Genomic DNA, 23,437 nt, shown 5'->3' with positions numbered 1-23,437 from the left:
GAAATCAGTTTAGTTAGCTCAATTTAACACATTTTCTTGAATATTCAATCTAAGCTGAAGACCAATGTAAGGTACCAGAGACACAACAATAAATAAAACACAGTCCAAGTCTTAATGAAGCTGGGGAAGCAGGAAGAAGAAAATGTTCTTGTGGAGAGAGAAATGCTGACTCAACTATACAACACTATATTCAATTTTTAAAAACCTGTTCCTTCCTCCTTTAACCTCTGGCAAAGGGCGTATGTTTTTGTTTTGTTTTGTTTTGTTTTGTTTTGTTTTGTTTTCCCAGCACAATCTCTAAGATATATTTGAGCATACCAGTCTCATTTCTAAAGTGATTCACGTCAGTGGGTAAGAGGTGATGGAGTCTATCTCACATGCTGGTGATCTTTGAATTGGCCCCTTGGCCACTTCCTGAAAGATGGAAGGGGCACATGTGCTCATCAGATGCTGTCTCCACCCCTCAAACTGCCAACTGCTTTTTCTTGTATTTAAATACTTTGGAAACATTAAAAAGCTGTAGTCTCTATTCCAGAGTTTTATGTCAGGTCTTTTCAATCTTAAAAAATATTATTAAAAGCCTCATTTATCATCTTTTCTTTCCATGGAGATAAAGTATCATTCTCTATCTGAGGCTGTGAAGTAGATAAGTCAGTTATAACCTTGGCCCAACATAAGAAAGCGGTACTTAAGCAAGGAATCATGGTGAAGGAATACAAATGAGCTGTTAAGAGGGCTTGAGAAACTTTGTTGTTGCTGCTTTGGGAATTTGGTGGTATGGTGTCATTATAAGCAAATATGCCACGTGTGTCATTTCGTAATGAAACACTTCTTTTTTTAAAGGCATATTTAACATCTGGACAGCTCTACAACTCTTAAGGCACAGAAAACAGGATAATTAAATAAGCAATAAAATGTTATCCTGTGGGGGGAAACCTATTTCAAGGGAAGCTAAAGAACTTACACAGACTATATTTATTCTGTGATATTACCTTACTAAATTATGTAAATTTCACTTGGACCACAAAGTAAAGAACCTTTATTACTCATTATGTTTACCACTAAATTTAAACAACTGTTTCATTCTTCTATTGTTCTGTAAAATGAATGCATCCTCATGCCCTTTCCTTTTTCATCAAAGACAATTACCAAATGAACAACTATAAAAAAGATACATAATGATTTTTATATACAACAAACTACTAAGAGTATGTTCAATTATTTCTTGGAAAATGCCACAATAAATTGAAAATTCATTGAAGAAAATAGCAACAAATGACAAAGATGGGAGAAATATGAAAGGGAAACAGTAAGCAAGAAGGGGAAGCAGAGACTTGGATAAGAAAAGAGATTGCATAAACATTGTGACATTGGTGAATCCATTGGTCTCCAAGGACATGGAGTTAGATCTTCAGTGGAAGAAATTGGTGTCATTTAGGAGGGACTGTTTCTCTATACCACTATGCCCAACATTTATTCCAAAGGCAGAAATTATCTCCAAGCAATTTGACTTAAAAATCCAAAGTCATTTTAGCATCCCAAAATAGCATACTTCTTATCAGAATGAAACTCTAATTTTCAAATTGTTTTTTTCCATGAAATAAAATCCACTCAATATTTTATCTTATATTATTATCATTGTCCATTGGCAAAAGGGTAACCATATAGCTATAATGTCTTTTTTTATTTTCTTTGTAGCAAGTGATGGTTAATTTTATGTGTAGACTTGGCTGGACTATGGTGCCCAGATATTTGGTCAAAGATTATTCTGGATATTTCTGTAAAGGTGTTCTTTGTATGAGATGAACATTTAAATTGGTGGACTATGGGTAAAACATATTACCCTCCAAATGTAAGTGGGCCTAATCCAATCAGTTGAAGGCTTTAATAGAACAAAGACAGACACCACCACTGCCACCACTACCACCCTGACCCAATCGAGACGGAATTCTGCTAGACTACCTTTGGACACAAACTGAAATTCTTCTCTTGGTCTCCAGCAGGCTGGCCTACCCTGAAGATTTTGGACTTGCAAAGCCTCCAGTCACGTGAGCCAATTCCTTAAAATATACATATCTGTTTGTTCTGTTTCCACAGAGATCCATGACTAAATACACAGTATGATATACTCTCTTGCTATCTGAATCTATTCATAATTTCCCAAATCCAAAAAAGAGAATTCAGGTGGAAAAGGAAGCCTATACTTGAACCAGGATAAATCTGAGAAGTCATTAAATGCTCTGGTGTTCATTTTTTAAAGCTATACAGCTATTTCTTGAAATGAAATGTAATATAGAAGCCACTACTAGAACAGATAAAGAAAAAACTACACCAGTTAAAACAGGAATAGGCATCCAAAAGCTGCCTCGTTGACTCCTGACTTACCTCTAGAGCAAAACTGGGGACCTGCCAGGAGAGCCTGGGATTCTATGGAGTGAAAGCCATTCCCCTGAGTAGCAAATGTTAAAAGATAGAGCCAGAGAGGGGAGGGCAGAGATTTGCAGAAGGTCACAATACTAGCTAATGGAAGTCTGAGGATTGAATGAGTTCACCAATTTCTATTATAGTACAGTATTATTTGTGTATTGTTGCTATTTCATATTGCCTCACGATTTTTGTATAACTTTGAAATGTCTTTTAATTAAGAAGCCATAAGGTTAGGTCAACTTAGAAATTGTATCTAAATTATTTAGGAAATACTATATTCCATACTCCATATAAGGAAATAATAAAATGTTTTTGTTTTTTTTTTTTTATATTTGTAAAAGTTGAGGAGGGAATAAACTGTAAGAGTAAATACAAAGCTGAAGATGATAAGAGCATGACATTATGAAAATTTAAATAATAAAACATATTTAAATAGAAAAAGGTACAGTAATAAAGCATGAGAAAAATCTATTAACCAGACAAATCTCTGTAAAAAGCACATAACATTTCTCTGTGTTAATTATAGGTTTGCAATGAATGCTTCATTCATATTAACAGTTAAAGCTCACTATCCATTTTAGTTAATACACTTAATATTAATAAACATCACACTGGGAAAGAAGAGTCAACAAGCTAAAGAACAAAGCTCTGGATTCATTTCCTGAAGTTCTATGTACACACCTATAAAGTGTATGCCACTCTATAATCTATAAATGGCTTCCAAAAACATTATTTTCCTTATTATTTATTTCTATTTAGATACTTATTAGCTTTTCATAAACTAATTATTTAATTATTAAACTAAATTTAAATTATAAAATTGTTATTAGTCCAAAGTATCAAGATGTTTAGCAAAGATCAGGCCTTAGTTAATATTTACACAGTTTTGTATTGCTGCATCACAAATTCAGCAGTATAAAACACTATACCCATTCACTAGCTCACAGTTCTGTAACTAAGAAGTCTGGGCAGCTGGGGTCTCTGCTTAGTGTTTCACAGGACAAAATTGAAGTGTTGGCCACACTGTCCTCTTACCTGGAGGATGGGCTCTCAGGCTCATTCATACTGTTGGTAGAACTCAGTTCCTTGCATCTATAGGACAAAGGTCTTCACTAATCTGCTGGCTGTTGGCCAGTAATTGCTCACAGCAATTAGAGGCTACTGTAGTTATGTATCTTCAAAGCCATCCATGGTGCATCAAACTTCTTGTTCTTCAAATCTGTCTGACTTTCTTTTCTGCCACCAACTATAGAAAACTGTGCTTTTAAAGTGCTCATGTGATTAGATTAAATCTGCCCTGGTGTTCTCTCTCTCTCTTTTGTAAAGATTTTATTTACTTATTCTTAGAAAGAGGGAAAGGGAGGGAGAAAGAGAGGGAGAGAAACATCGGTCAGTTGCCTCTCGTATGTACCCCATCCAGGGACTGAAACAGCAACCCAGGGAATCAAACCAGCAATCTTTCTCTTTGTGGGATGATTCCCAGCCAACTGAGCTATACCCATCAGGGCTTGGTGTTCTCTTTTTAATTAACTCAAACTCAACTGATTAGTAGCCTTAATTACATCTACAAATACCTTTGCTATGTACAACAACATAGAACACACCCTTAATATTCTATTATAGTCACAGTTCTGGGGATTAGGGCAAGAAATATTGGTGAGCCAGCTTTAGATTTCAGCCTACCACAGCCGATATCTGCTATTAAAACAGCTGCCTTGCCACTCTTCCCCAAAGGTTTTTAGAAGTCTTTTAATCCCACTCCTCAACACCTGTCATTTCCTTCTCCCCCCTGTGGCTTTTGGAATGCATTCACTCCTTCCTACCCACTTCCTTTAGTCTTCGTGGGCATATTTTGGTGTTTATTTAAATATCCATTGTAGTGTGTCCCCTGTGGTTCAGCCATCCTTAATTAACAGTATGTCCTTCAGTAGATAATTTAATTTTATTTCCTGAAAGATTATAAAAAGGTTTTTTTTTTGATCCATTAGAATTTAAGAATTTTACCAGATGATAACTGAGTATCTTTTCTCATTAGTACATCCTCAAACCCTGTGAGTGCTTTAAATATGCAGACTCAGGATTTAGCTCGGTCCTGAGAAATGTTCCCCTACAATCTGTTTAACTACTGTTTCTTCATTTGTTCACTTTTCTCCTCCTGAATGCCTACTACCCATATGTCCAATTTCCTATTCTTACCTGACAATCTATTATCTTTTACCTATAATTTCCATCTAGCTTTTTGCTATTTTTGACATTATTCCTGCACTTGATCTTTGAAGCCACTAAGTTGTACGTCAGTAGGGACCATTATTTTATGTAATGAATATTTTCATTTTTAAATAATGTATTTAATCTACAGGAAGTCTTTTCTATGAAAGTATGTAGACCACCTTAAGTACTTTAATAATTTAATTCTGTCTCCCCCCAAGTACTTCTTATTCTGTTTTCTTTTTGCTGCTCTGATTGGGCATTCCACTGCTCTGTCCTTGAGTTCACCTTCCCTTTCTTCTGTTTCACCTAGGTGGTTGTTGAACCCTCTTAATGTATTTCTCAATTCAGTTATTGCGACTTTTATTTGGTACTTTCTTATATTTTCTATGTCTTTTTGAAGTTTTCATTGTGTTCATTCATTTTTCTCCCAAGTTTGGTAAGGATCTTTATAAACATTACTTTGAACACTTTATCAGGTAAATTATTTATCTCCATATTTTAGTAAGGTTTTTTCCCCCAAGATTTTATCATGTTTTTTGTTTGTTTGTTTTTTTCATTTAAAACATATTCTTTTGTCTCTTCATTTCTGCTGGACTCTCTGTGTTGGTTTCCATGCATTAGGTTAAAGAGTCATCTGTCTTAGTCTTGAAGGAGTGGTCTCCTGTAGATAAACCTTATCATTCAACCCTGCCCTAGGTCTTCCCAATCATGTCTGCAGCCTGTTTTATTTGATAATGGCTCCTAGCAGTTTGAGGGTGTGCCAAGACCAGTCATGTGCCCCTATAGGGAGAATCTCAGTCAACACCAAGATTTAGCCTGATTGGAACCCAGACCCTCAGGCACAAACTTTTAAATTTGCAAATATTCACAGTCCTGTGGGACCTCAAGCGTAAGCCTGCTGGCCACCAGACCCAGGTGATCTGGAGCTATCTCCTAGGCATCAGTTGCAAAAATCAGGGCTCCAGATGAGCATATAAGTGCCTTCAGGGAGACACCAGCAAGTTGCAGTGATGCAGAGAGGGAGTGCAAAGATGAGATCGTCTGGCCTGTGCACACCGAGTGCACTTTATTTATTAAGCCTCTAGATGTGTACCAAACATGAAGTTTGTCCTTTGGGCTGAAGCTCCAGGACAAGCAAATAAACCTCTTTGACAGAAAGAATGGGGGCATGTTCAGTCTTCTGTCTGCACAGTGCCCTGGGGCTGGTAGCCTGCCAAAATTGCCTCCAGTTATCAGAGCACCATGGGGCACAGGAATGCAAGAACCCCTGGTCTCCAGAGCCAGGTAAACAGGAGGTATTTCTTGGGGAAGAGCCACAGGAACCAGGGCACCAGACACATGTATGGATAAAAAGAGGGCCACATGGCAAACCTGACAAGCTCAGGGGAGGCCTGCGTGATGCTGAAGTAACCACATAGGATGGTCTCAAGAGTCAGGGTGCTTGATGTTGGCTTCAAACTTTTCACTCCTCAGAGAGAAACCTGGGTTTTCGAGTTCCCTCCTGTTGAGGGTTGCAGTGCTGCTGATGGGCTTTCGGTGAGATTGCCTCCCAACCTCTCCTACCTACTTTGATGTGGGCCTCCTCTCCTCTACTTGATGCATAGGAGATGCTCAGAGAGCTTTTAAGTTTTCTTCAGAGGAACTTATTTCACAAGTAGGTGCATATTTGGGGTATCTGTGCGAGAAGCTGAGCCCAGGATCCTGGTACTTGGCATCTTGACCTGGGATCTCCTCTCCAGTGTTTCTATCTCTGTATTTTCATGGCATGTGTTCTAATGGCTCACCTTGTTCCTTCTCTCTTGGGTGGTCAAATATTTTTAGCTGGGCTGCTATCCTTTGTAGCTTCTTTGGGGCTTACATTTTAGTGTTTATGTAGCATAAAGGGCAATGAGGCTCACAGACAGTGAGAGGCAAAGAGGTCTCAGGCTCTGGGGCCTGAGACAAAGAGGCAGGGTATCAGTCCTGTAGAATTTCCCTGCAGACTCCTACTCTGAATGGCAAGGCAGATCCAAATTAGCCTTTCATCTCTCCCTTGGTCTACGGGCTCTTAAGGAGGGGAGACCTAGTGCAGTCATTGAAACTGAAGTGGACGTTCCCCTAAGAATTCCCCAGGATTAAGTGCTCTGGCTCTCAAACAAAGTGCTTACAAAGTGCTCTGTAATTCAAGCAAGCCCTGTACCAGTTTTTACTAAAAGGACCCCACAGTGCCTAAAACCTCACCCATACTCCAGGGCCCACAGCCTCAACAGATACCTGGCTCAGGAGAGTCCAGTAGCTTCAAATTGGAAATGGAAGAAAGGGAGCCATGTTCTGATCACTACGTTCCTAGAATCACTCAAACTTTTTCAATCACAGAGCACTTTTGTTGAATGTCAACTATTACTATCCCGGTAATCTGTCTTCAGAATTCCAGCTTTGTAGAACATACTTTGGGAAATGCAGATAAGCATCCCCTTAGGGAGCATCTTTAATGCAAACTGAGTTGTTATGTAAAAAATAATTTTCATAATGTAGGCTTTGGTTATGATCCATGTTTTAAAAACAATGTTTTTGATAAACTGAGAAAGAAAACCACTGAAAAGGAAACACAATGTCTCTAACTTTGCATGATGTTATCCACATATTTTGAAAACAATTTCACTATTTGGTGAGAATTCAAATGAAGGCATACAAAAATTTAATACTCAAAAGAGGAAAAAACTGGCATCAGGGCATTCTCGTCTCGCCAAGCTAAAAGAATGTTATTGAAGATTCCTTACATAAATGTTCCTTGACCTTTGAGTGAACCATCAGGTCTTAAAAGTTGCATTAGCCAAAGCAAATTCCCATAGCAAACACAGTTTTTGGATGAATGCATCAGATTTTTTCCTTCTTCAGCCTAAAGAGGAATTACCATCACCCATCATCAGGAACAGCAAGTTCATGTTCAGGTTGTTTCTCAAAGACATTTGGAAGTCTATGATACAGAGTGGACATTGTTCTAGTTCTAAAAGGGAGACAGGGGTCAAGCAACTGATCAAAAAATTACTTAAAAGCTTGTTATGAGATTACTACCTGAAACAATCTCTGCTCAAAATGTCCAGTCCCCATATTCTATGATATTCTCATAATTCTATGGTGGTATCTTGTAGGGCATTCGAAGGTGTATTTTTTAATCTATTCTAGAAATTGAGTATTTCAAATAATGTTTCATTTGAAAAACGTTTTTCAAGTTGCATTATGTTATATTTCTGTCGTAAATAAGAGTCCAGAAGAAAAAGGTTAATAACTGGTTATTCTGGATTTTACAGAGGTTTTTCATGAATGTTTTGGTCACATGTTTAAAAGGTACCATTACATTTCCCGCATTGTTTGAACTCCACGCCTCCCCATTCTACACTAGTGAGCAAGACGAGACAAGGGGCTTAAGATTTTCAAAAGAATTTAAATGTCTGTTTTTTTATTGTTTATTATGAAAACATATGATTCACTTTATTTTCCTCTATCTGAATTTAAGAATTGTGTTTATAGAAAAAAATTTTAAAGTCAGACACATTAGGCCCAATATTTTCCACTAGCAATAACTTACTCACACTCTTCCCTTCAAGTAACTAGGTTCTGAAGACAAATGTTAAACGTCACAAAAGAATGAAATAGTTGAAAAATGCTGAGAGCATAGCAGAAAAGCTATGACTTTGTGTATTTAAGGCTTTTAAAAAAGAAGAGATAAACTTTGAGGTGCTGTAAAATTATGATGGTGCTGTGAGAGGAAATAATTAATTACGGGTCAAAACTCACTTAACTCAAAACACTGTCATTACCATTGTTGTGACTTAGGTCGTTTTTTATTCTCTCCTCCACTCTTGGGGGTTTTGACACTTGCTAAGGATGAATGTGATTAAAAACAAATACTCCAAATCCAAAATACTTTCCAGAGGCTTCACCAAAGTAAATAACAGAAACAAAACTTGCCTTTCAACGTGATGGCTGCTCCTGTTCTCTTCTGATTTACTTGCCCCCAGAGGAGCAGAACTCAGCAAGTGGACCTCTCCCTTCAGGGGCCTCTACTTAGCTATCATCCCCATCCAGGCACTATGACCAAGTAGCTTCTTCCAAAAGAGAAATTGTATAATGTTGTGGTTAAGGGCTCTGAAATCAGACAATCATGAGCTCCAAACCTTACAATTTTCCAGACCTCCTCTAAGCCTCAATCTCTTCATCAGTGAAAAGGATATAACAGTCCTACGTCACAGGCTTACCATGAAAATGAAAAGGGATAAGTTTTGAAAAGGACCTACTATAATGCCGGGCATATGGCAGCTGAAAATACAGAGCCTCTCTTCTGAGTCTCTTCTCCTCTTCCTTTCCTCCTTCCCTGGAGACATACAGAAAAGTGTTGTTGGGACAAGACCCTGCACTTGTTTTCTTGATGCATTAAGCTCTTCCTTTTCCTATCTGTTCTACAGTGTAAGGGTAAGAAGTTTCATAATCAGACCTTTCATATTGCCACAGCCTTGTCTGCTGCTCCTTCTCTATTCCAGAATGAGCACTTCTCCCACTGTCCACCCCAACACTCCATGCGTCTTCAAGTTCCATGCAAGTTTTTCCCTGCCCAGAGGCTCCCAACTTTATTTCACCCAAGTCCTACTCAACCTTTAGCACGAACAGCACTTACTTTGTGAATTTAAAGTACACGTCCATCATCAGCCTTCTAAGCTTCTCTCTCATCTGTCTTCCCAAAGCACTCCGCACTCAGCTTTCTTAAGTCATGGATCATCTGGGAGTTTAATGATGAAATTGCTTTGTTTTTCTTCCCCAGAAGAATGCGAGTCTCTCCAGGGCAGAACCAATCTTTTATGCTAAACCAGGGTTTAGCCCAGTGTCCAGAACTTAGTATTCAATAAGTTATTTGTAATTAAAATGAATGGACACTCATCTTCCCAATTCTCCCATTAATCCCACCCTTTCCCAATCACACCAAATTTCGCAATCTCTTACAATGTTTACTGCTCTGAAAACATGAAAGACACAGTATATACATGTATCAAATCATCACATTGTACACCTTAAGTTTGCACGGTGTTATATGTCGATTATACCTCAAAAAGCTGGAAAAAATGAATATAAATCATGAAAAATAACCACTGACAACTTTGTCTCAATTTGACTCCCCTAAAAGCTGATTTTTAATGCAAGAAATTTATTTGAGAGGTCATCCCAAAACCAGAGGAGGGGAAGTGGGAAAAGTGAAACAAGGAAGGAGGGGCAGTCAATAAATGTAAATTAGCAAGCCAGTCTCCCATGGGTGGCTGGGCGGGACTCCTATGGGAAAACAGGACAAAGGAGAATGTTGTCACCTGAGGAGTAAAGGCGCTCTAGATCCATCAACTCCAGACAGTCATTGGTGAGGGCTACTGCTGCAGAGGGTCAGTCTTCTGGCCCTTCCATCTGTCACACATACCCAGGCAGAGTAGCTAGCCCTGGCTTTGGAAAAAATATCAGATTTTGCCAGTCTCACTGAAGTGGTGAGGCTTACCTGGTGGGTAAGAGCAGGGCACAAGTAACAGCATCCACCCTGGGCACCGACTCCCCATTGGAAATTTTAGTACAGCCCCAGCAGCAGTAGGCAACTACAACTCACTTTCAGAGGGAAAAGCACGAAATTTGAATAGCAAAATTTTTTCCCTAGAGATAGCAAGCCAACACTGGCAAGGTAAAAAAGGACTTTTACAACAGTTGCTCCTTATTTATAGTTTACTTCTAGGATTGTGGGCTAAAAAATAAATAAATGAATACATCAATGGAGTATCATCAGAAGAATGCTGCTTGCACACAGAGGTGACCCTGTCACATTTTCACTGCCCTCAAGGGAACAATCTCCTTTGATGATCGACTACAATATTTAAATGTCCTTGACTTTGAACAATGGAAATAGCTTACATTTATTGGACATTTACTATGCATCAGAGGGCAAAGCTGAACTCATTTAATCCTCTCAGCAGCTTCATAAGGTAATTACTGTTATTATTTGTATTTTTCATATGGGAAAACTGAAGGTCAGATGAGTTAGGGAATCTGCCCAAAGTTACAGATTTCTAGTAAGTAAGTGGAGCTGAGACTCTCACCCAAGTCTCTGAATCAGTATTTATGTCCTTAACTTATATTTTATTAAGTTCATTATCCCATATCCTTAACAAAGAGAAAGATTTGGTTAGTCAGTAGTTTTCATATAATTCTCCTTCAAACACCCCTTCTTAAACGAAATTATATCCATTTCTTTAGTCATCTCTCATATGTTATGTTTTCCTATTTTTATTCTTGTATGTTTCTCCCGCCAACCTCTTAATTCTCTATATTCCTCAACAAAATATGTCAAACGGAGGTGTATACAAACTGCATCCTATTCCTGGCAAATCTATAAATCACAAAACTATTGTTGAAAATTATCTATAAGCATTCATGCTAAATCTTGAATTAAACTAGTCAAGTAAAAACATCATGAAATTACTCCCAGCTTTAAAAATTACAGCATGTGGGACAAAAGGCAATTCAGAAGGAGAGGAAATTAATTACAATCCTCAGAATAACCAAATGGTGCTTTGGGTGGTGAAACTATTCTGATTATGCTCATAAATTAAGCTAACTAAGAAAATTCATTTTCCAACCATCACATTCAAGAACAATTATATCTTAAAGCTGATTTATTTTTGCAAATGTGTGGTGAGTCCTTTCAGCACAGGGCCTTTTCCCATACTCCTTAAACTGGCAGAGTTTCCATTAATTTCACTTTGCTTCTTTGCAGCCAGGTCTAGGGCACATGACATACATAGTGTGGCATGTTTCAACTTTTCTGGATGTTTAGCATTACTGTCACTCTATGGATCTTAAACATCAGCAACTTCCAAAAACATAACTGTATACCAATCAAGATCATTAGTTCTTATATTCTGTTTTTAACTGTATGCATTATAACCAGAAAAGACAAGGTTTAAGAAGGAACAACACAAGTGTGGGCTCATGCCTATGCTACTTAACACTCATTCTTATATGGCCCTGAATAAGAAAAGAGATGCAGCTACTTGCCCAGCTGGCTTTCTCAGTTGGCACCTCCAGATACACACTTCTCCATCCAACTCTGAGTCCTTTGCGCTAACCTGCACAGGCTCTATCATTGAGCTACTTTACCCTTTGCCTTCCAATTGGGTTTGTGTTTTTTTATTTTATTTTATTTTTTGGTTTTTCAATTACAGTTGTCCCATTTTTTTCCCCCATTGCTCTCCCCCACTCAGCCCACCCCTTCTCCCACAATCATATCCCTCCCTGTTGTCCATGTCCATGAGTCATTTATACATGTTCCTTGACTGGGTTTGTGTTATTGGAAGCACTGAACCTATCTATAAGTCAATTTTTTAATTTTTATTTTTCAATTACAGTTGACATTCAATATTATTTTATATTATTTTCAGGTATATAGCACTGGGGTTAGACAATTACATAGTTTACAAAGTTATCCTCCAATAAGCCTAGTACCTACCTGGCATTATACACAGTTATTATAATATTTTTGCCTTTATTCCATATGCTGTACTTTACATCTTCATTGCTATTTTGTGAATACTTATTTGTACTTCTTAAGCCCTACAACTTTTTCACACAGTCCCTTAATCCCCCTCTCATCTGGCAACCATCAGTTTATTCTCTGCATCTTTGAGTCTGTTTCTATGTCAGTTTTTTTAACATCATATTATAGAGGTTAATTCATTCATGTAATAAATATTTATTGAGCACCTACTATGTGCCAATTCTGTGCTAGTCAGTAGAGATCTAGTGATTGTTAGATAAATGTAGATTTTATAACTCATAATCCTAACATTTTCCTTTCTGAATCCATGTTGAAAGTATTTTTATTCTGGGCTGTATTTATTAAGTAATTTGACAATTAAAAAATTTAAAATGGTCAACAAATGAGTAGATAAAATATAGCCTTTTAGATCCAATAAAATATTACTCATCCATGAAAAGGAATAAGTACTGATACATGCTGTATACAATATAGATGAACCTCAAATATATCAGGCTCAGTGAAAGAATCAAGAGATAAAAGGTCACATATTGTATGACTTCACCTACCTGAAATATCCAAAGCAGGTAAATCTATAAAAACATAAATCAGATTGGTGGTTGCCAGTAGGTAGGTGGAGTGGAAAATGAGGAGTGACTGCTTAGTGGGGTACAAGGTTTTGTTTGGGGTGATAAGTATGTTTTTAACTACATAGAGGGAGTGTTTGCACAACATTGTGAATGTTGTAAATACCAATAACTCGTACACTTTAAAATGGTTAATTTTATTTTATGTGAATTTCATCTCAATAAGAAGAATTAATAAAAGATAAATAAAATGATTAGTCAGCATTCTTATCATGAGAGATAACCAGAGATTACTATATTAAGATGAATCAATTTCAGCTAAAGGCAAAAAAAATTAATGCTTTAACTTGCTTACAAACTAAATTTTTGTCCTCATTAACCGAACAGCTTACTAACTACTGGATAGATGTTTAAATTATCTCTAAACCAAGAAGTGAAGTGTTATTGAGAGGTTACACAACATTTCAAGCATTATACTATGTTTCATTATAAATCTACATGTTAGCTTTCTGCTTTATATAATAAAAATATTCATGATAGTAATTAAAGAGGAAGATCTACAACAGTAACATTGTCAACAATCACACCATCTAACATTTATTGAGTCTTTAGTATTGCTAGGAATTGAGCTAAGTGCTTGACAAGTATCATTTCATTCAAGTTTCATAGTCATATACGAGATACTATTATTATTCTAATTTTTTAGATGATGACACTGAGACTCACAAAGGTCAGATAACTTGACCAAGGTCAAAATCTGTTAAAGAGCAAAGCCAGGGTTTCATCAAGCAGTCTGTCTCCAGCTACCCAAGTGGTTAACCTCTGCTAAATTTCTATACATAAAGCTTTGGTGAGTTTGCTAAACTCTGTTTAGTTTCCCTGATGCCAGACAATTTAAGCAATAACAAAACTGGGTACCTAGGCCAAAAGCTGAGTGCCAGACCATATTTGGTGGTAGCCCAGAGTCCTAGAAAAGCCCAGACAGTATATTAACCAGTTGATAAACCAAGACAATGTTTCTGTCTAGTTGCTCTTTAATCTTAAATTTATGAGCCTTTAAAATATTGAAAGTTATATACCCCAAATGGTACATTTACACAGTGGAACACTAATCAGCCATAAAAAAGAAGATAATTTTACCCTTTGAGAAAATATGGATGGACCTGGAGAACATTATGCTAAGTGAAATAAGCCAGTCAGAGAAAGACAAGTATCATATGATTTCACTTATATGTGGAATCTAATGAACAAAGTGAACTAACAAGCAAAATAGAGACAGACTCATAGGTAGAGAGCAGGATGGCAGCTCCAGGGAGGGTTAGTGGGGTGGAGGGACCTAGCAAAAAAGAAACAACAGGAACTCATGGTAATTGTGGGAGTGGGTAAAGGTGGAAGAGGGTATAGGGGGAATAAATGGTGATGGGGAAAAAACATAAATAAAAAATTTAAAAATAAAATAAAATTTGCAAAGAGAATTATATACACAAAATAGAAAATGTATTAAAAGTTACCTCCTAATAAATATTCTTTTCTTTAATAATTGATTTAGTGAGTCAATAAATATCAAAGTACAATATCTGTAAATAGGTTCTTCGATTTTAGACACCAAAGTATATCTATTAAGATACACAGGGTGGTAGAAGCACCAACAAACAATAGGAGTCACAAAAATGGGGAGACAGAGAAACAACCCCCCATCGAAAGGAAAGGTAGAGTCCCCAGAAAGAGTGCTAAATGAAATAGAGGGGAGCCAACTATCAGATATGGAATTGAAAGCACGGATTATGGAGAAGCTCAATGAGCTCAGCGGAAACTACAAAGAACTCCAGAAAAACTACAGTGAACTCCAGAAGAACTATAAGGAACTTACTGAGAATTATACCAGCATCAAAAAGGACATGGAAGCTATCAATAAGAGCCAGGAGGAAATGAAGAATACGACCTCTGAACTGAAGAACACAGTAGAAGGAATTAAAAACAGGCTAGAGGAAGCAGAAAATCAGATCAGCGAGCTGAAGGACAACGTAGACAAAAACTCACAGACAGTGCAACAAAATGAAAAAAGGCTGAACAAGACTGAAGAGGCTCTAAGACAGCTGCAGGACAACATGAAACGTAATAATATCCGTATCATAGGAATTCCAGAAGGAGAAGAAGAAGAGCAAGGGATAGAAAACCTCTTTGAAAAACTAATGACAGAAAACTTCCCTAACATGAAGAGAGAAAGAATCATGCAAGTCCAGGAAGCACAGAGGGTCCCAATGAAGATGAACCCCAACAGGCCCACTTCAAGACACATCATAATTAAAATGCCAACATTCAAAGACAAAGAGAGAATCCTAAAAGCAGCAAGAGAGAAACAACTAATAACATACAAGGGAGCTCCAATAAGGCTATCATCAGATTTCTCAGCAGAAACACTACAAGCCAGAAGGGAATGGCAAAATATATTCCAAGTAATGAAAAACAAAGGCCTACAACCAAGAATACTCTACCCAGCAAGGCTCTCATTCAAAATGGAAGGTGAAATAAGGAGTTTCCAAGACAAAAGAAGGTTAAAAGAATACATCTCCACCAAACCAGTATTGCAAGAGATGCTAAAGGGTCTGCTTTAAGAAGATGAAGAAATAGAGAGAGACAGAGAGGAACACGAGTACAAAGGGGGAAAATGACAATGAATAAGTACTGAAAGAAAGAAGGAACTTCTACCTTTTGCAACAACATGACTGGAACTAGAGAGAATTATGCTTAGCGAAATAAGCCAGGCAACAAAAGAAAATTACCTTATGCTATCACCTGTTACAGGAAACTAATGAACAATACAAACAAATGAGCAAAATTGAACCAGAGGTATGTAAACGAGGAATAAACTAACAGTAACAAAGGGGGAGATGGGAGGGAGAGAAGTGGTAAGAAGGGGAAGGGTCTAGTCAAAGAGCATGTATAAATGACCCATGGACATGGACAAGTGGGTGGGGACTGAATGTGGGAGAAGGGAGGGACAGGGTGCAGAGAAGCAAGAGGGGGAAAAAAGTGAGACAACTGTAATGGAAAAACAAACAAACAGAAAAATTTTTAGTGGGGGGAAAAATAAAAATATAAAGAATAGAAATGCAAGTTCAGTGAATATTAGAAGGACAAGGTTTTTCCTTCACACTGTATATATTTTCTCCCTATCTGATCCCTCCAGAATTTGGCATTCTAAAGAAGTAAGTAATGACCTAAGTTTCTTTGCATAAAACTAATAAGACCAGTTGTTAATAACGATTTTTTTGACTAAGACTTTGACTGGAATGTCATGCCTAAAGGAGACATGCTTGGGCTTTGGTTGTTACCAAAAAGCCCTGAGCAACTGGGACTGACTTTCAAAGGTAATAAAAGTCCACGAGATAAAAGGCCTGGTACCTTGGATGGATGAGCGGTCCATAGCAATCTTTCCAGGGAAGGAACGAAGGTTGTTTTCCTGAAAGATGGCTAGAAGGGACCTTAAGGCACAATGGAAAACCAGGAGGACCTGGAAAAGACAGGTGTTTACAGGCAAGGCTGAATGCCAGGTATGTGGCTCAACTTCTGTGCCCTGAAGGGCAGACTGAAGGTCACCCTAAATGTTCCTTGCGTAAGTTCCAGCAAAGCAGAACTAAAGATCATAAGTGATCATTTGCTGCTCTTGTTGTGTTTATGCAAATGAACAGGATAAATTAAAAATGAACTTAATGCAGTCCCTTTAATGACAAGGAGGGTAATCTTAGGGAGAAAAATCAAGATTCAAGGAAGATCACAATGCCCAGTGGTAAACTATAAAGTAGTGCAGCTAACCATCTTTAAAGTTTCTTTTCATTTAAAATTTGTTTTCATTTGAAAGTTAAACTATGTCTGTGGCATTATCAAAGATGTTTAATTTACAGGCAAGAAGAATGTCAAATGCCTTGCAACTGGATGTCTTTCCTATAAGACAGTCCTACAGATCTATAAACTTGTGTGTGGGTTATGTTACATAAATTAACATGTGTTTTCTGTTTTCAAAGGGCATAAGCCTACGATCTCATTACCTGAGTGATTGTCTGTACGTATAGACCTCACTTAATCCTGTCTGCATTGCTGCCTCCTGAGACTCACTGGTTTGGCTGAACTAAGTGGCTGGGTTGGTGAAGAACGGGGTGGTCTGTGGGCTTCACTTTAAAACTGGTTTCTCTTTTCTATCCTAATGGCTTGGACAGAAAGAGCCCAGAGGCCTGAGAGGGGGGAAACCTAAAATATTTTCCTCAGTCCAAACTAAGTATAATGGGCAAAAGGGTTTTGGACAGGTGAGATGTACCTGGCATACCTTCCTCCAAAGAAGCCCTTCTTTTCCCTAATGTGGGACATTGAAAAATTAATACCTGTCTTTTGTCATCTAGTGGTTACGGATTGAATGATGTCCTTTAACCCTGTTGCCCCCAGAATACAACAAGGATGCCAGCCTGTTAAACCAAGCATGCCGTTGTCCAGAGACAGCCAACCAACCTGGAGTCTGCACGATCCTTCCCCTTGTAGGAAGGCCACCCTCCCCTCCACATCCCCACTCTTATTAGGGATTTCTTGACCCAAGGATAGGTAGGACGACGACCATGTCCAGCTTGAAGCAGCTAGAGGAGCTCGAGACCTTCCTCCATTGTCCTTTATAAGATTGTAAAGGGTCTTAAGTCTGAGAGGGAGGGATTGTTATTTTTTATTGTTAAAATATTTAACTAATTAATTAATTATTTTTAAAAAAAGAAGAATATATGAAAGGGTGAGCCATGGGCATGGACTTAGGGAGGGGATTGTCAGGGAAGGAGGGTGCTGGGCGGAGGGGAGCAAAGGGGAAAAAATTGGAACTATTGTAACAATATAATCAATAAAATATACTTAAAAAAAAGAATAGAGAAAAAAAAAGATACACAGGGTGGAGCAAAAGTAGCTTTACAGGTGAAAGTATGCAAAACACAGAGTTTATTCTTGTATTATTAATTATTGTATTATTTTCCGTACGAACAACTATAACCCTACTTTTTCCCCATCCTGTATTCAATTTTAAATAAGGACACTAGTAATGTGGGGCCTGTAAAGTTGTATCACCCTGAACAACTATTCTGATCCACTTTGCCCTGTAAAAAGAATTTTGGTCAAGAGACAAAACTTTTTATGTGTTTCATCCAATTGACTTAACAGCAAGGTTCTATTATACCCATATCATCAGTTCTACATGATATATGTTCTTTTCAAAAGTAGTTGTAAAATAAAAATTCCATTTATGTAATGCTTAGGAGAAATAGTTCGGTATTATTATCAAGCATTAGTTTATTGAAACTTTTAAACTGCCAGACATATGCAGCTGGTTTTAGGTCCTATTATAGAAAACAGTAACATAAAAATATTACCCATCAATTTATAGGAATTAGAATATGCAGTTCCCACTTGGAATTTATTATGATCATTGCTGTGACTATTTAAATGCACATTTCCCATGCACACTTCACATTATGTTAAAGAAAGATTCAGAATAAAGTATACCCAGATGTGTCATACAACAAATGATTCTTCATCTGAAATGCACAAAGAAAAATATCAATCAATCAGAATCCTTGGGAATGAGAGCTCTGATTAATTAAATATTCAGGAGTATAAGAAATACTACACTTGCACAGGGTTAACCACCAGCAGTTTTTGTGTTGATTTTATTGTATTTGCAAGCACAGAAAAGCAAGTAATGATCTCAGAGTTGAGACTTTTTCCAATTTTTAAATATTGTTCTTAATATTCTCAGCATGATTAGCACAAAGTAGACACTCAAAAAACTGTATCAATCCATTGCAGATGCTCTTGATGCTGGTGAATAGATCAACATTACAACAGACACTGCTCCCAGGTTATTTCCTGAAGTTCATTGACCTCTACATCCAGTGTGTCTCTTCAGACTTGTTCTGGGAAGGAGTCTATGAAATTCTAAGTTCCGGTTTTTCTCACAATCTCATTTTAAGAAGAGCAGTTCAAGAGACACTTTTTGCAAAAAGTTGCTATAGGTCATACCATCTATGCTGAGTGAAATCTGCTACTCTGGCCTTTCAGAGAAGGATTTCCAGGTTAAAGGCAAGTTGCCACAGCGTGTGGATAGAGAGGAGGCCACCACCTATGAAGTAGTTTGGATAAACCTTGCCAGGCCAGCAACTTCATTGTTGCTAGTGACAAAGAGACCATAATGAGAAGTACCAATTCTAGTCTTGGAAATTTGAGGACCCAAAGTGGCTGAATATTTGAAGACTCTGTGATCCCTTGCATCCTCACAACAAAGTCTTATTACCTAGAATCACAGCCTACTAGCAACAGAAGTATACTAAATAGTATATGCAGGGGTCGCCAGTTCAACTCCCAGTCAGGACACATGCCTGGGTTGTGGTCCAGGTTCCCAGTCAGGGGTGCGCAAGAGGCAACCACACATTGGTGTTTCTCTCTCTCTCTTTATCCCTCCATTCCCCTTGCTCTAAAAATAAATAAATAAAATCTTTTTTAAAATGATGCATTCTTTAAAAAAATAGTATATGCAGTATACAGGTTACTTCTGATCAATAAATTTTTAATGATTAGTCAATTTAAACCTGATCAACCCAGATTTTATTATATAGACAAAAATAGAGCAGTGGAAAGAATACAGACATTGGAGTCAAAATCATGTTTAAAGCCAGGTACCCTGACTTTATCATTTAATAGACTCTCAGATAATATTAGAGGAGTTATAATGGCCCTCACTAAGCCTAGTGTGCCATCTCTACGATGTGTATAATAAGTCTCTTACTTCACAGATTCTTATAAGCAAGGGAGCTAGTACAGGAGTCTTTTACACAGGCAGAACTCAAGAAATATTTATTCCCATCTCAATTCTGTCCCTGATTCTCTATTTTACCTTTTAAATGTGTCTATGCCCTCAAGATCCAATTAAATAACATTTTCACTGCCAAATTTAAAAAAAAAAAAAAAAAAAAAAGCAGTCAGGTACAATTAAAGGGAAAATCCCAAAGTAGACAAGAATGTTCAGAGTTGAGAAAGGAGCAAAGCAAGAGACTTTAAAATGGTAACAATTAAATCATTTGAATATTGATATTGGACTGTCTTTTTGTTCACTTTATAAGTGATACATAAAATCAGGTCACACTCTCCAAGACTAATAAATGAAAGTTAGAATAGTAAAATAGCCTCTGTTGTGTTATTCATTTCCATAAGAATCTAAGAAAGCCGTAGAGAAATCAAAACATGGCCAAAGAACATGACATATTAAAGACTCTATTTTCCCCCAAACTTTATCAAATGTTTCATAAGCTCACCCTGGCTTCAGATAAAATTTTCTTATTTTGTCTAACTGAGTCCATCTGATTCCCTCAACAGTAAATCCAGCTCATGTTCTCAGAGTAGGATCTTTTCTCCCTTCACTTTCCATTTAATACCCTCTGCTAGTTTTCTCCCAAATCCCTTTAACAAATATTAGCTTACAAGCAAGGCAAAGCAAGCAGAGTTTTTAAATGGGCCAGGGGCGGCATTCTTAAAAATAACTCTGAAGAACAACACTCACTTATCCAATAAAAACACGAACAACATTCAGAATAGTTATACTGTGGGATTTGTACATTTATCTACTCTTTGAAAAGGTAAAATAAACATGAAAAATTCCGTCAAATCCTAACCTAAAGTCACCTGCCATCACCACCACTCTGTCCTTTCCAATAAACGCTTGTTGGCAGAGGCAGGAGGGAAATCGAAGGCTCTTGCCTCTTGAAGTGACAAGCACATTCTTTCCTCATTCGCCAAGCTGCTTTTCCCCCTCCGAAGCTCCAGCTGTTCTCAAAACCCAGACATTGTTCCTTTCACTGGCTGGCCTCTGGCTCTAACTCTCAGCCAAGACTGTTTCTCCCTGAAATCTCCGGAGGACACTAGCAGCCAGGACTTGGAAGACTGTGCCTACTTAAAGTGAGTCAGGTTTCTGGCGGCGAGAGAAAGAGGGAGAGAAAGGGGGAGAGAGATGAATGGGAAATACTGTGTGTCAGCACGAGAAGTCAAACAATTGTGTTTGGACAATGCGTGATGCTCTGGTGCTGCCAAGTGATGGTGGGTAATTCTCCTAGGGCTTTCCAGACTTTGAGACTGTGGGATCTTTTTTCACTGTTGTTCACAGCCTGGGACCCCCAGCCTCTACTGTGGAAAATAAAAACTGCGCACAAGATAAGTATGTCTATTATGACTACAGTTTCTTTCATTTGTCATATGAATGAGAAAATTCCTAGGACTATGGGATACAGAGGGAGGGGAAGTTAAACCCATTCGTTTATATAAATGAACTCCAAAAAGACAATGTGAATTATTTCTTCCTCAGAGATTATAAGGAGTGAATTGTTGATGTTTCTCCCAATTAATAATGGCCACAAGTGTGAGAGAGGTGGGAGAAAAGGGGTACAAAGGTACATTTGTTCACTTCCAAATTGCAGGAAATCAACAATCAGAAGAAAAGGCAAATACCTGCAATTTTTTGGAAATTCTGGTTTAAAAGAAGTTAAAGCTATCCTATGTCCAGACTGTCCTGACTTGATAAGTAACCAAGTATGAATTTTTTTAACTCCACACATAGCTATTAACCACTGTCTGCAGTGTTTCTTGAACATTAACCTGTCATTACTTTACGAGATGTTAGCCACAGACTGGCTGAATTAGTTAGAATATGGATTTGGTGTGAAAGGGACCTAAAAACAGAGGTTTAAACATGATTGCAGTCTATTTCTAACTCTCCTAATGGTATGACTACACACAGTTTAGAGGCAAGAATTCTGGCTCTTTCTACTTATCTCACCATCCTAAGGACATTTCTGTCATTCACATGGTCCAAGATGATCTTCCTTCTGGCCAGTAAAAAGTGGGAGAAGAGGAATTGGGGGAGGGAAACCCCACTTGCCTTAAGAACATGACTCAGGATTTGCACAGACCCTTTCTACCTATATCCCATTAACCATAACATGGTTACAGGCGATTGTCTGAAAAAAAAAATGTTGTCTTTATTTTGGGCATCCATGTGCCAGTTAAATATTAAGAATTCTATTAATTTAATACAGAAATTGGCAAAATACGCCTGTCGGCCAAATCTGGCCCACTGTCTGGTATTAAGTGGCCTACACACCAAATGTGGTTTTTACATATTTAAGTGATTGAAAAAATCAAAAGAAGAATATTTTGTGATGTGAAAATTATATAAAATTCAAAAATGTTAGTGCCTATAAATAAACTTTTATTAGAACACAGCCACTCCTATTCATTTAAATATTGTCTACAGCTGCTTTTGTGCTATATGGGCAGAATTGAGCAGTTGTGACAGAGACCACATGACCCACAAGGCCTAAAATATTTACTATCTGGCCCTGTATGAAAAGGGTTTCTGATCCCTGCTTTTAGAAGGAAAAAAAAAAAAGATATTGATGGATAACTAGCCAACTTGGCCATACCAAAGTGGTGAAATTGGGAGTGGAGGAGGTGGGTTTTTAAAGGGGCTATACATAAGTTCTATTTCTTCAAAAAATTTTTAACATAGTTTTATTAGTTATCTATTCATGCACTAAGTATTACCCCAAGTCTTGGTGGTTTAAACAATAAACATGTATTATTCTGTTTCTGTGGGTCAGGACTTCAGAAGTGGCTTATATTTAATTTACATGGCTCTGGCTCAGAGTCTCTCATAAAGTTTGGTTAAGATGTTGGCAGATACTGCAGGCTCATCTGAATGCCTGACTGGGGCTGGAAGAGGCACTTCCAGATGGCTCAGTCACATGCCTATTTGCATGAGGCCTCATTCCTTGCCATTTAGGCCTCTCCTAGAATAGCAGCTACCTTCCTCCAGTGAATTATCTGAAAGAGAGAGAGAGAGAGAGAGAGAGAGAGAGAGAGAGAGAGGAGAGAGAGAGAGGAGAGAGAGAGAGGAGAAATAATCAGTCTTCAAAGCCTCACATTGCCATATCCATTATGGTCTTTTCATTAGAAGAGATTCACTAAACCCACTCCAGCCCACACTCAATAGAAGGGGAATTAGTTTCTATCTATTGAAGAGAGAAATATCAAAGAATATGTGGTCATTTTAAAATTACAATAGTATTCAAGAAGAGAAAAAGTAAATAATCTGTCTTCAGATAATGCTATGGAGCTGAAACTGGTGATTATGAAATAAATACCAGCTACCTGACTAGGAAAGAAGAATAGTAAGGCTTACATGAGTGATGGCAGTCAGGTGTCGCCTCTCTCATCTGCTCTAACCAATCAATAGTAGTTGCCTGGTGTACTATATTGAGAAGGACTCTGATTGATAAATATCAAGTCTACATATTCTATCAATGGAGTAAAAAAATAAATCATCAAAGTTCAAACAATGAGAATTTGGAGAAAAAAGCAATAAATGAGGCATGAATCTCCAAAAAGCGTATAAAACGATGGCTTTTGGGTAACTTTCCCAGGGTGTGTCTCTGGAGCACAGGTTTCCTATGAGATTCCCCACCTCTCTCCATCAAGCCTTCCTGCCATTACCAAACAAGAATGTATGGAGCACCTGCATGTTACACATAGAGCCACCAGAGATAAAACAGTGAACAAAATAAATGTCTCATCTTCAATAAAATAGTAATTCCTGTCT

This window comes from Furipterus horrens, unplaced genomic scaffold (assembly GCF_987537825.1).
Source record: "Furipterus horrens unplaced genomic scaffold, mFurHor1.1.pri manual_scaffold_2, whole genome shotgun sequence".
Lineage (NCBI taxonomy): Eukaryota > Metazoa > Chordata > Mammalia > Chiroptera > Furipteridae > Furipterus > Furipterus horrens.
Note: the sequence above shows the minus strand (reverse complement) of the source record.